This window comes from Geotrypetes seraphini, chromosome 1, assembly GCF_902459505.1.
Source record: "Geotrypetes seraphini chromosome 1, aGeoSer1.1, whole genome shotgun sequence".
NCBI lineage: Eukaryota > Metazoa > Chordata > Amphibia > Gymnophiona > Dermophiidae > Geotrypetes > Geotrypetes seraphini.
In genome coordinates, this window is record NC_047084.1 from 106,720,889 (window position 1) to 106,735,593 (window position 14,705).

The 14,705-nt window shown below is 43.6% G+C and overlaps 1 protein-coding gene across 4 annotated transcripts in view; it reads right to left on the reverse strand.

Moving 5' to 3' along the window:
• Positions 1 to 14,705, reverse strand: part of KIF24 (kinesin family member 24) — a 185,323-nt gene that overhangs the window by 169,450 nt on the left and 1,168 nt on the right. The window contains exon 1 of one of the 4 annotated variants that reach the window (XM_033935488.1): positions 14,502 to 14,621. The exons of the other annotated variants lie outside the window; for them this stretch is intronic. The gene's annotated coding sequence lies outside the window, so the exon portion shown is untranslated. Of the gene's footprint in view, positions 1 to 14,501; positions 14,622 to 14,705 lie in introns of those variants that run through there. 4 annotated transcript variants of the gene reach the window in all.

The following is a 14,705-nucleotide window of genomic DNA, read 5'->3' on the forward strand; positions in this document are numbered from 1 at the left end:
GCATGTGGGCACAATGCTTAATCTGGCCCTGCCCACAGCAAAAGATGTTACTTGGCAATACACATGGCAACCAATATGAAAACCGTCTGATTCTTGACATAATTTTCAGAGTAGAATTAATAAGAACAGGACAATCAAGCCATTGTGACATCACTGATGAGGCTGGCTCTTATTGGTGGAATGAGGATTTATGACATCACAATCTCAGCTCTGTTTCCCAAAGACAAACAGGATATCATGGTTACAGTTAAGCCAGTGGTCTCAAACTCAAACCCTTTGCAGGGCCACATTTTGGATTTGTAGGTACTCAGAGGGCCTCAGAAAAAAAATAGTTAATGTCTGATTAAAGAAATGACAATTTTGCATGAGGTAAAACTCTTTATAGTTTATAAATCTTTCCTTTTGGTTAAGTCTTAATAATAATATTGTAATTTATAGCTAAAGAGACATATGATCAAGAAACTGTTTTATTTTACTTTTGTGATTATGATAAACATACCAAGGGCCTCAAAATAGTACCTGGCGGGCCGCAGGTTTGAGACCACTGATCTATGTGGTCTGCATGTGATTATATTTTGTGTGTATGCTAAGCATGTGCTATGTCTAAGGGAGCATTTGTAGTATGACAAGTTTAAGGGAGCAGGGTAGTTTGGACCATGTAGGAGTAATTGTGGTGGATTAGTTTTAGGGGTGGGGCGACATTTGCAGGGGGTATTTTTTTGTGTTGAGGGCACTCTGTGACCCTTGTAGATAGAATATATTTGGACATAAGGAAGTTCTTCTTCACCCAGAGAGTGATAGAAAACTGGAACGCTCTGCCGGAATCTGTCATAGGGGAAAACACCCTCCAGGGATTCAAGACAAAGTTAGACAAGTTCCTGCTGAACCAGAACATACGCAGGTAGGGCTAGTCTCAGTTAGGGCATTGGTCTTTGACCAGAGGGCCGCCCGTGTGTGGACTGCTGAGCACGATAGACCCCCCAGGTCTGACCCAGCAGCGGTAATTCTTATGTTCATATGTTCTTATGACTGTGACTGTGGAGTAGCTCGTAGGAAGCTGGACAGTTTGTGTGTGTGTGTGGGGGGGGGGGGGGGGGGAGTTGTGGTGAGTTGGTTTGGGAGTCTGAAATAATACAAAATATTTTTTAAACTATCTTGCCCTGCTCTCTAACTGCTATATATCACTCTGAGTTTCTATGCTACAGAAGCTGGAACTCTTTTTCACAGAAAGGGAAGAGGCTGACCAAATTTCAATTTCATTGGCAAAACTGGCCCGAAATCTGCATTTGATCTTGCTTTTGTTTCCTGAACTATATACTGTGCAGTCCCAACTCCCTCCATGACAAAAAAGAGGCCCCTACCGGATCCACCCACTGGCGGCAGCCCTCTCCTGTCTAGGGTTACAAGATTTTAGATTGGGAAAAAGAAGACGCTCGGACCTGCCCCATTCCACACCCCAGACCCACCCTCACACAACCTCATCTCGGGTGCACCCCGTCTTTTTTCTTTGGGTATATTGTATTTTAGGATTTCCTGCTTAGGGGGCTTTTTCCTCCAGCGGGTCTTTCAGCCCTTGTTGCGCTTTCTTTGTATTGGTTGTTTTTGTACTTTACTGTATTTTTACATACTGTTCGGTTGTGCTCTTTTTCACTTTCAATAAACGTAAGTTAAAAAAAAAAACAAACCCTCATCTCTTTGGAGAGAGTGTGGAGTGCATCTGCGCATGTGACATGATGTCATTCACATGCGTATGCTGTCACCGCGTCACACCCATGCATGTGCAGATGCCCTCCAGACACTGTCCCGATCTCAATGCTTTTCAAAACCTGTACAAAGTGCTAGGTTTTGAAGAAGCCATCCGGATGCCTGGACAGTCCTCTAAAAAAACAAAAGGACCTGTCCAGGTAAATCCGGACATCTAGTAACCCTACTCCTGGGGCTACCATGTCATTGGTGGCTTAGTGAAGGCAAGAGCAATTCTCACTTGCTCTTGCCTCAAAATAGCTTCCGAGACTGCTGTTGGAAGTCACAGCAACCATTTCGCGATTGGAACCAGCACAGGCGGAACGCACAGCAGAAACTAAATCCAAAAATAAAATTGGATTTGTAAGACTGCTGCTGGAAGTCTTGGAAGCCATATCGAGGCAGAGCAGGCATGGGCAGGAGTGAGTGGGGATTGCTCTTGTCCCCAGTAGCCACCAATGATATGGTAAGCCCTAGAGAGGGCTACTGCCAGGTTGGCAGAAAGATGAGTCCAGGAGGGGGGCTCTTTTTGGTCCAATGAAACCAAGAAGCCAATTTCAGTCACAGATTCAGTTTCGGTGGAAACCGAAGGTCCTGGTTTCATTTGTGCTTTAATGCACTGACTGAACCACATTTGGGGGGGAGCTTATTTCTCTGAAACCTCTGGTCTGATAGGGCCCATTTTCAAACTTGCGTCTTTTTACCTTTATTTCTCAAATGGCAAGTTTCATCTCTTTTCATTACATTTTCAGTTATTTTGCCCCAGACATATTCTCGATCCCTTTTGTATAATTCTTCCCAACTTCCACTGAGCCCAAAAGAACAATAGGATTTCAATAGCCATTGAGAATAATACAATAGGTTCTCAAATTGTAGAGGTAAAAGACTTTATAAAATCTGAAAGCAAGATAAAATTAACATCATTAGTTGATCAACCAGATTAAAGCACAAACCAGGATAGCAATTGAAATGGAATTTAAGCAACTGGCATTACACAGCACGAAAGCTTGAAAAGTAACAATTTTGCAATATAGAGTCTTTACAGGTTTGTGCTTAGTTTAATGTCTAATTCTCAGTGGCATTACTAAATGAAAGGATTGTATCTTTGAATACTGGAGTAAGGACATGATCCTTTTAGGGTTACTATTTCTGGCCTATTTGAATATAGCAAATTACTTTAAGGTTGCTAAATTTGTGATTCCAAAACAATGCAAAGTTATGTTGATTTATTGTGGGTTAGATTTTAGACTATTTTAAAATAAAAAATCATGTTCTGTATTTAGGGAAGAATGAATTACTCCTGTCCGTGTCCTTCAATCAAAATGAAGAATAGACAGTAATTATCTACATTTTAGCTTCCTGCTCAGTGAAGTTTAAAAACGCATTCTTTTTTTTTTTTTTACTTAACATTTGTCCAAGTTTTATTAAAAGGGAATAACACACAAAGTCTGAAATAGATCTGATACTATGACATCACATTCTGAAATTTTCAAATCAAGCTGTGGAGAAAAAAACCCACCCAGTTGTAGCATGACCAAAGAAGTCTTCCTGGATAGATTTCTGAAACTATCAACCTGTTTGTCTCTTAGGGCTCCTTTTACTAAGCTGTGTTAGGGCATTAACGCTCAGAATAGCGCGCGCTGAATTGCCGTGTGCTAGACCTTAATGCCAGCATTGAGCTGGCATTAGTTCTAGCCGCATAGCACGCGGTAATATCCTGCGTGCGCTAAAAACGCTAGTGCACCTTAGTAAAAGGAGCCCTTAGATCTACTGCAGTTATTCAGTTTGGTCTTCAGGGCACATCCACTCTGAATACATATGTGATATATTTGCATATAATAGAGAGAGCACGGGGAAATCAGACTCATGTGTATTCAATTCAGATATGAAAACCTTACTGGCTCAATGTGTCCTGTGATGGGTTGAGAACCCCTGATCTATTAGGTCATCCGAGTCCTATTCCTAGGTTTTCTTTCTTTTTATCTTTTTATCTGAAAAAGTGTCTTAACCAGTTTGAGAGTGGTTGTAAAACTACAAAAAGGTGGTATACAAGATCAATCCCTTTCTTATTATACACATACACTCTGGTATTTTAACCTTCTCAGCTTGCAAATTCACTTTTCAGTGCTTCATTCCAGGCATTCTTCATCAGTATCCGTCTGATGCCTACATGAGACTTATTTCAGTAGCATTTTAAACTATTTCAGCTGTGTACTAGGTTAAGGAAAGCAGACCTTTCCACATTAGTGCATCTGCTTGTAATTTACCGTAGTTGTAAATTCAGTGTTCCCGCTAAGCTGCGTTGGCCTGCGCTCACGCACAAAATATTACATCGCAGCGCACAAGTTTCTCTTCACAGCGCACACACGCGTCGCAAATTTCCCCACAATTGCCATGCTTCGGTTCCTCTTCTTCCTTCCTTCCTCCCCCCCCGCGGGACCCTGCGGCACCATCAACTCTTACTCCCTCTAATGTCGGCCCTGCAGCTCCAGACTTCCTCGCACCTTCTCCCCTCCCCCTTTGGATCGCTATTATTTTAAATGTTATAGCCGCGGAGCTGTATCCATCAGTGGAGATGTCTAACCTCGGCCTGCCCCGGAACTCTTACTGCAACAGTGACTTCCTGTTCCTGCCTAGACGGGCGGCTGCTGCAGTAAGAGTTCCGGGGCAGGCCGAGGTTAGACATCTCCACTGATGGATACAGCTCCGCGGCTATAACATTTAAAATAATAGCGATCCAAAGGGGGAGGGGAGAAGGTGCGAGGAAGTCTGGAGCTGCAGGGCCGACATTAGAGGGAGTAAGAGTTGATGGTGCCGCAGGGTCCCGCGGGGGGGGGGGGGGAGGAAGGAAGGAAGAAGAGGAACCGAAGCATGGCAATTGTGGGGAAGTGCAGAGCTGCAGGGAAGAGTGTTGCGGTACCCAGCTGGAGGGAGAAGGAAGATGAGGGAGGGAATTAAAGGAGATGCCAGGGCTTGGAGCGTAGGAGGAAGGTATGCCAGTCTAAGGGAAAAGGAAGGGGGAGATGTGAGAGCATGGAGGGGGAGCGAAAGATGGAAGAAAAGGAAAGGAGAGAGATGCCAGAGAATCAGGGAAGGGGAGATACCAGACTATGAGGAGAGGTGTGGGAGAGGGAAGGCGAGGAGAGAGATGCCAGACCAATGGGGTGAAAGGAGAGATGGAAGGGGGAGGCATACAGTTTCTGGAAGGGGCATAGAAGGAGAGAAGATGCCATATAGGGGAAGAGAGACGGCAGACAGTGGATGGAAGGAAGAGAGTTACAAGAAGATGAGGAAAGGAGAAACCACAGAAGACAAAGGTAGAAAAAAATTTCTATTTATTTATTGCTTTAGGAGACATGTGTCACTGTTTCTGTGAAGCATTGTATGCAGAGTCCAGCTTCTTGCTGGTTCAATTTAACCTTTGTCTATGTATTTTTATTTTATCCCCCCTTTTACAAAACTGTGAAGCGTTTTTAGCACCAGCCTTGGTGGTAGCAGCTCTGATGCTCAGAATTTTATGAGCATCAGAGCTGTTACCTCCGTAGCTAAAATCCACACTACAGTTTTGTAAAAGAGGGAGGGGTTAGTTTGTGATTACATATTCCTTACTAGGCGAAGGTGTTTTCTGTGTTCTGTGTGTTTTCTGTTAGGATTGACGGTGTAGGATTGATCTGTGCTGGTCTGGCTTGTTTAGTTTTACAATGGGTGTATTGATGTACTGCTCACTGCAATATGTAAGATGCTGCCTTTTCCTAGGTACTCATGTGTGACGTGTGGTTTGTTACTAAAAATCATGTTTTTCTTACAGATGGGGGGGGTGCCAAAAAATGATGGGCCCCGGATGTTACATATGCTAGGTACGCCACTGTATGTAAAGATACCAGAAAGTTGGCGTAGCAAAAACTTCTAAGTTTTGAGTATTTAACCCTCCCACAATCTCACGGGCACTCGTTTCAAGTTTATTGAGATTTTGATTTAAACGCAATATCAAATATTTTCAATGCGTATAACAAAAATAAATTTGGGGAAATAAATAAAACCATTTGAACCAGTGTTCCCGCTAAGCTGCGCTGGCGCACAAAATATTACATCGCAGCGCACACGTTTCTCGTCACAGCGCACAATCGGAAGAGGCGTACGGCAGATGGCAGGGCGGCGAGAGGAGAATCGGGCGAGTTGGCTCATAACTTGCTGGCGCCCGATATTTTTGGCTCACGGTGAAAAAAGTTTGCTCACAACACCCGCCCGCTTAGAGGGAACACTGGTTGTAATATCCTCTATGTGGAACTTCCAGGAAAAACAGTGGGCTGGTTGCAGGTCACTGGAAATACCAAGACCTAGCAAACTTATGGAACGACCTACCCCCACACTAGAAAATTACATGGGGACAAATTTTTCCCCAACCCCGCAAGAACTCATTTTCCCTTCCCATCCTGGCGATTTCTTTTCCTGTCCCTGCCCCATTCCTGCAAGCTCTGTCCTCATCTGCACAAGCCTCACTTTAAAATTATAAGTGTCCAAGGCTTCTGTGGTTAAGATAGAGCTTACAGGAATGGGGTAGGGACAACGCCAAAACTCGCAGGGACGGGCAGGGAAATTGATTTTCTGCAGGGACAGGGAAAATATGTCATTCTCTTCCCCACACATCAGATCCTTTCAGGGACTTTTAAACTTCAAGAAAGTCATAAAAAACTACATATTTGCCTAACCACATCCTCCCAATCCCAAGCTAACCCTTCCTATCTCTCCATATTTGATCTTGCAGAATACTCCATGGACCACAACTAAAGTACTTGATACTAGTATGATCATTTATGTACAAATGATGCCCATACATATAATTTTGTACAATCGTAACTGCAAGATCAGCTATAACTCCATTAAATGTTCTAAGAGTAGCCTTATGCAATGTTACATTGTAACACTATAACTGTAACTCATTCTGAGCTCTTTGAGGAGGACAGGATATAAATCTAAATAAACAGACACTATCTCCCTCTTTTACTAACGCATAGCGTGGGTTTTAGTGCCACAGCAATGGAAACTGCTCCGATGCTCAAAGAATTCCTATGAGTGTCGGAGCAGCTATTGCCACTGCCAGCGCTAAAACCTGTGCTATGCATTAGTAAAGAGGGGGGTATGTGTAGGGAGTCACATCACACCGATGGTAAAGCCAATACACTGATTCCTAGTGACATGAAGAGTCCAATTTAAGGCATTAATTCTGGTTTATAAACTGCAAATGGAAAAAATCCTAAGAACACACAAGATCATTTTCATTTTTAGACACCAGGGCAAAGCTACCCAAGAGGGCCCTTGGTTGAAGTGGTGTATTAAGCATATAATAAGAACTATGGGGCTCATAATCAAAACAGAAATACGTCTAAAATCCTGCCCAAATCGGCACTGGGACAACCTTAAAGGCAGGTCGTCCTTTTGCCAATAATTGAAACGAGTTTTAGACGTATCTAAAAACAGCTTAGGCTTTTTCAGTGCTGCTGTACGTCCAGAGCTGAAAGGAGCGTTTTAGGAGGAGTGATGAGGGTGGGATTTGGACGGGACTTGGGCTGACCTAGACTTAGTTGTACTGCAAGTATAACTGAAAGTTTAATGAGACTGCCTAGATCAGGGGTGTCCAATGTCGGTCCTCGAGGGCCGCAGTCCAGTCGGATTTTCAGGATTTCCCCAATGAATATACATGAGGTCTATCTGCATGCACTACTTTCATTGTATGCTATTCATTGGGGAAATCCTGAAAACCCGACTGGATTGCGGCCCTCGAGGACCGACATTGGACACCCCTGGCCTAGATGGAACTTATACATAGTGACATAAGTGATCTAAAAACAGGTCTAAATGCACAGAAGGTATCCAAAGTGATCAGCTAACCACTGCAGACACAAAGTACAGACCCCCACACACTCCCCCAGTGATCACTGACCCCCACCACTGCCATAATAATCGGAATAAAAACATACATACTTGCCTCCAGAACATTAGCACCTGGCATAGGAAAGCATAGTAGAGCTGCACAAAGATGGCTTACGTAGTCTGGGGGTGGGCTAGTGAACCATAGAGAGGAGGACCCAGGCCCATAAGCCACTCCATGCATTCATGGTGAAACGTGCACCCACCAAAACCCTACTGCACCTGCAGCCATAAGGGCTATTGGGGTGGTAGACAAGTGAGTCTAGTAGGTTTTGGTGGTGTTTTAGGGGGGCTCACCATGACCTATAAGTGAGTTGTGGTGAGACGTTTATGTGGCACCCTTTTTGTGAAGTTCGCAACAGTGCCCTGTAAGGTGCCCCACTACTCTGTTGCCATGTCTGGGTGGCTAGTCCATTACTGCTGGCCCCTCCCATGTCCAAAAGGTCTTGTTCTGGGCGTTTTTGACTTGGATGAATTTTTGGATGAAAATGGGTGTATAAAGATAGACGACTTAGCGGTCTGGACGGTCAAATGGCTGGACATACAAGTAGACATTTATCAAATAAAAAAATATTTTGGACATGTCTGACTTTGGGTGACTAACGACTTAGGTTCAAAACGGACTTAGATGTATTTTTTTATTATGCCCCTCTAAGCCTTCTCATGTAGCAGATAGTAAGAATTCTGAACCCAGAGGTAATTCGGTTTCTAGCTATGATCATTTTCAGCAGGAATGCCGAAGGACTGAGCAGAGAGCATATGCTGCAGTGTTTATTGTCTGATGATAATGTTCTGAATATTACCGTATGTTGTCGTAAACAGTGAACTTATTTGTATTATATTAGGGAGTAACAAAATATTATTACTACTGTTACTAGGGCCAGAAGAACCAGCAAATCAATTTTGGAAGAGATCAAACTGGCTATGTCACTCGAAGCCCAAATGATGAAGTTACGACTGTTTTATTTTGGTCACACCATCAGAAGAGAGAGATTATTGGAGAAGGACATCATGTTTGGTAAGATTGAAGGAACCAGGCGAAGAGGGTGACCTGCAATCAGATGGCTGGAAACGTTGAAAACAATCATGGGGATGACGCTGGAGGACCTAAAAACATATCTGTTCTTGAAATATTTAGGCAACTGACCTGTAAAATATTAATCCACAATAACTGATCTCTAGAGCTATTTATCACTAGCTCTTAACTCTGTTAATTCTACTCAATCTGTAGCATCTTTTAATCATTGTAAACCACATAGAACTTCACGGTCCTGCGGTATATAAAAACTGTTGTTATTACTATTACTACTTTCTGGACTAGTACAAAACTGATTTCTTTTTAGATCCGCAATTCATCAAGTCACTAGGACTTGAGCAAGAGCCGACAACTAAGGCTATTTATCAAACTATTACAGATTAATAAATAGCCCCATTACAAATAATGAGAGCCATGGTAAATACATGCTTCAGTTTGATAAACAACCATTCTAGATTCATAATGGTGAGATTAAGTAAGAAGAACTATCTCAACAATCCAACTATCCAAAACTTCAAAATAATGAATATGTCATCAGAAATGAAATATAAATCAGAAGAAAGAAATTGTAAAACTCCATCTCCACTAACTGCTAAGTAATCAACTATTTGCAAGAAGAGCTTTCACATTTATTTTTAAACAAATTGAAAGATAACAGAATTGTGCAGAAGAAACATAAGCAGCTAGCAAAATGGGCAGTGAGAACAGCTTTAGTAACTGTGTATTGCCTACCCAATTATATTCTTGATTACGAAAACATGCTTTAACCTATGACTTAATGCACCAAATTGTAGAAAGGAGGGCACATTTAGGAGGGAATTCATCAATGAGCGCTAAAGACATCCAATATATTCCTTTGGGCATTTTTAGCATTTAGAACTAACTAAACTAAACCTTAAGTTTATATACCGCATCATCTCCACGGAAGTAGAGCTCGGCACGGTTTACAAGAACTTAAAAATGAGAAAGGGTAGGAAAAGGTTTACATAAGTTTATAAATCGAGTGAAAAAGTAAGGGAAAAGAAATTACATGTTAGAGAAGAGCCAGGTTTTTAGTTGCTTGCGGAATAAATGGAGGGAGCTCAGGTTCCGCAGCGGGATAGTAAGGTCATTCCAGAGACCTGTGATTTTGAAAAGAAGTGATTTTCCCAGTTTACCTGCATGGAGAATACCATGTAGGGAGGGGAAGGATAGTTTTAATTTATGGGCGGTCCTGGTGGGATAAGGGCACGAGGAGTTAAAAGAAAGTGGGATTAGGGAAGGAAGGATGCCATGAATAATCTTAAAAGCCAGGCAAGAGCATTTGAATTGGACTCTGGAAATCACTGGGAGCCAATGAAGATTGGCCAGGAGTGGGGAGACGTGGTCAGATTTGCGTTTTGCAAAAATCAGCTTGGCTGCCGTGTTTTGAATAAGCTGGAGTCTATGGAGGCTTTTTTTTGTTAAGCATAGGTAAATGGCGTTACAATAGTCAAGTTTGGAGAGTGCTAATGCGGTAGCGTCCATTGGTGAATTGACCCCAAATGTACCCTTCTTACTACAATTTGATATAAACCTGCAAGGCTAGCAGGTTCTCTAAAACCGGGACTCCAGAACCTCAGCCTTGGACCCCTGCTCTCTAGAGAACACTACCCTGCTTTCTGGGAGAAATGCAATAGTATTCTATAAAATTCAGACTGTGCAACATATCAGACAAGAGGCAGAAGCAATTTTCTCGATACCTCTGTCAAGGTTCAGGACTATTTATTTTGCCTTTTTTAAGCTTTTTCTTTTTAATATTCCATTGCCTCCCTAGCCTCTTAAATCATGCCAGGATTAACCTTGTGGTGAGATTTAGTAGGCAAATAAAGCATATTCGATCCCTTATATTACCCTCCCTTTTTTTTTTTTTTTACACAGCAGTGGCAGTGGCTGCCACATGGCAAACACTCCAACGCCCATTAAATCCCTATGGGTAAACTGAATATTCGTATTTGATTTAATTAGGCCCAGAACACATTATCTGTATTCAGTGTAATAGTGATTTCATTTGAATACAAATCATCTGGGGCTCTACTGTGCTAAATCCTACTGAAACAAACACTAGGGCCTAGATGAACAAAGGGAGGATCTGAGGTGTTTGAGTCAATCAGGGCTTTAGGCTCCTCCCCATGCATCACATGGCCCAGTGTTATTGAGGAAGGAGCCTAAGGAAATCCCTGATTGGCTCGGATGCCTCCCAAGAGAGGGGCCTGAGGCATCTGAGCCAATCAGGGTCTTAGGCCCCTCCCTATGCATCACATGATGCACTGGGGAGGAGCCTAAAGCCCAGTGTCATCGTTGAGGAAGGAGGAGCAGCAGGTTTTTCGGTACCTCATGCTCCCAACTTTAAAGGTAGGGGGCAGGGGGACCTAGAGAGGAAGTGGATGCCTTCATGGTAGGAGGGAGTAGGCATCCCTCCTGCCTTTTCTTTGGGAGTGGGGAGGTCCATCGCAGGAGAGAGTGGGCATCCCTCCTGCCATTTGTTTTAGGTTTGGGGGGGTCATTGCATTCGCCGTGGTGGGGGATTTTTTTCATTTTATTTATGGGACAGATATTTTGTGTATGTAATACACGCAAAATATATGTGCCATTGAAAAAAAAGAACCAGGCAGACCAGTCGGTAACTGGTCTAGAGCAATCGAGTTTTACGATTGGTAAAACCTGATGCCAAATAGCCAAGCGATATTTGAGCATCAGTCAGTTGGCTATTTTGCATGGGTCAATCGGATTGTTAAATGGGTGATCGGGGGGAAAACACACGGTGAGTAGTTTTGTGTATCGAGGAATCCAATCCGATCGATCGCTAAACTGGTCAAACTGATCCCCCAGTTGATCTCTGATTTCACATTGCTTTTATTATTTGTTATGTTAAAGCTCAATGCCCATTATTCATATTTGGCATTCCAAGTTTCATTTGTATTCATATTTGGCCAAATAATATTTTTCATTAGTCATATTCAGCTGAACAGCAAAATATGCTATTCAGTACAGCTCTGATTATAGATATACTAGTGTTTAAGCCTGTTACATTAACGGGTGCTAGAACAGATGTCTGTCTGTCTTTCTGTTTCTCTCCTTGCCTCCTGTCTCTTTCTTCCTATCTCTCTCTCTCCCTGCCCCATCTATTTTTTTTTTCTTTCTCTCCATGCCCCCTATCTCTTTCTTCCGTTCTTTATGTCTCTCTTCCTCCTGCTGTCTCTTTCTTTATTTATGTCTCTCTCCCTCCCGCTGTCTATCTTTCTTGATTTCTGTCTCTCTCCCTTCCACTATCTTTCTTTCTCTCTCCCTCCCACTATCTTTCTTTATTTCTATCTTTCTTTCTGTCTCTCTCCCTCCCGTTGTCTATCTTTCTTTATTTCATTTTTTCTATCATTCTTTCTTTCTCTCTCCCTGCCTAGACCCTCATTGAAGCCGCCTTCCAGCTGTGCCAGCTAAGGAATCCCTTGCCCTTTCCTCAATCCAGCTGTGGCCAGCTCCCCGCACACACCTGCCCAACTACACAACGGACCCCGTTCGCTCACCCTTGGTGCTGGATCGCCTCCTGATGCTGCTCCGCAAGAAGCTCGCGAACTGCTGGGCCTTGGCAAGCTGAATCGAGACCCATCACGCACTTCTGCACTCCTCTGCACTTTTACTTTCTATGGGGCGGGGGGATTCTTTTAGCCCTAGCTCACCGAGGTGGTGCCCTCCAAATGCCTGCTTCTCTCACCCCTCCAAAGCCTCTCTCTCTAGTGGCTATCCCATGTCTCTCTTCTCACCAACCCAGGCATCTCTTTCCTCCTCCACCCAAACATCATTCTCCTTGCTCCGGCCCCTAGGTTACTTTGTAACCTGCCGGTTCCTTCTTCGGAAAGTTGGGAGTGATCTCCCCCTCCCCTCCTTGCTCCAGGGAAGTTTACTTGGGGAGGGGCACATCTGCGGGCATTGGGAGTTTTTGTTGTTGCTTGGGGAAAGGGAGAAGCTTCACCCTTCCCTGCCACAACCGGAAGCACTCCTTTCCCCCTATGTGCCAGCGATTGTTGTTTTTTTTCTTTTGTTTTTTTCAGCAGATAGAGAGAGAGGGCGGGAGGGGGGATTCGCCGCTGTGGTGATCGCCAGTGGCTCCGGGCTCGCAGCGTCACCGAGGGAGGGTAATGGGGGAATCGCACTGGCTCCAGGTTCACAGTGTTGCCAAGGAAGAGCGAAGGGTAAACCGCCGCAGGCAGAGTTCTACTCTACTGCGCATGCAGCAGCACGGAAGCACAAAGCACGGACACACAGAGGCACGGAGTTTAAAGTGTGCATGCCCGCTAAGGGTTTCATTATGATAGATTTTTTAAAACCGCACAAATGGAACCCTGGTTCTGATAAAAGAAAAACTAGGTAATAAATGCTGCCTGCTAACAAAGGACAATGCACAGGGAGTGGAGAGAACAAACAGACTTCTGTAGGAGTGGTGGCCCTCACCCTACCATACATTTTTCTTCTATATCGCACATTTCAGCTAGGATTTACAAAGATTAAGAACTGAGGACATGAACATTGAATGAAGGCTAGGAGGTAGGCTCCTGAGATTTTGTTATAGATCTAAGGAGAAAAGGTGGGTGTTAAGAGAGAATGACACAGGGAAAAAAATTTGTCCCCGTCTCCGCCCCGTGAGCTCATCCCCGTTCCCGCAAACCATCTGATCCCATCCGCACAAACCATCTTACTTCTGTGTTCCTATTTTCCCCATTTCTAACATCTCCCCTTTGTATCTGTATACTTCCTCCTGTGTCCAGCATTGCCCCCTCCCCTCAGGTCCATATACCATCCCCATGTATCTCCCCTTTATGTCTCTGTCCCAATGCCCACATGCACATAATTCCCCCCCTCCCCCCCGCGGGTATCAGCCACTGTGTCATTCTCAGTCTTAAGTTTCTTCCTGAAGATGTAATACTGGCACGGTTATTGTAGGCGGAGACCGTTCCATGACTTATGCGGACAATTTATATGCATATCTAAGACGATGGGCTCCTTTTACGAAGGCGCGTTAGCGGTTTAACGCATGAAATAGCACGCGCTAAACCGCCGGACACGCTAGTCGGTACAGCTTCCTCTTGAGCAGGTGATAGTTTTTCAGCCAGCGTGTGATGAAAAGTCACGCATGACTTCGTTAAAGGAGCCCGATGTCTCTTAAATATTTGGGCTCCCTGGTTAACTCGTTTCAATTGCACTTTCATTAAAAGCATATACAGTGGACACACACAAAGATCTGTCATATCCACAGGTATTTACTAAAGTGCATTCAGGGATATAATTGATAGACACAGAGCCAGAAAAGCTATGATAAGTACCGGAGAGAACTGGCCTGTATATGTAACTAACCTATGAAGGGTGATCAAACAGATTTATAAAAAAGCTCAGAGATACGAAACTCTGAAAGGAAGGTTGTGAGACCTCCCTTGGAAAAAGAGTTTACCTTCCAGTCATAGTCCTTTTATGAAAAGTCTTTGATCACTTCCTTCAAAGGTATATATGTAAAACTCTTCTTTAAAAGCTTCAAAAAGATTTGTCCTAACAAGGTACTGCTTTTTCAAATTGCAAATGTCACTGCACCTGTGGCAAATTCTAAAGAATTTACTTAGCTTGTAAGCAGGTATGGCAGAGCAGACAGGGAATAATGCTCGAGCACCTGAATAATTTGTAATCCACATAGAATTGTAGGATATGCGGAATATAAATTATTATTATTATTTTTTTTTAAAGCATCTTGCTATGAGTTTTCAACCAAAAAAAAAAAAAAAAAAATTACATATCAATTGAGGCGCTACTGCAGAATACAAAACCAACCCGTCACCCGCAAACGAGCCCGTAGGTGACGCACGTGAACCCTTCAGTTGACAACGCGGCGGCGGCGCCGGTCTTTCTTTGCTCATTCCTCTGCTTTTGTGACAAGACGGAGCAACGAAAGGGCACCGGAAACATGCAGCTCCCATACGGAATAGGCGGGCAGCGT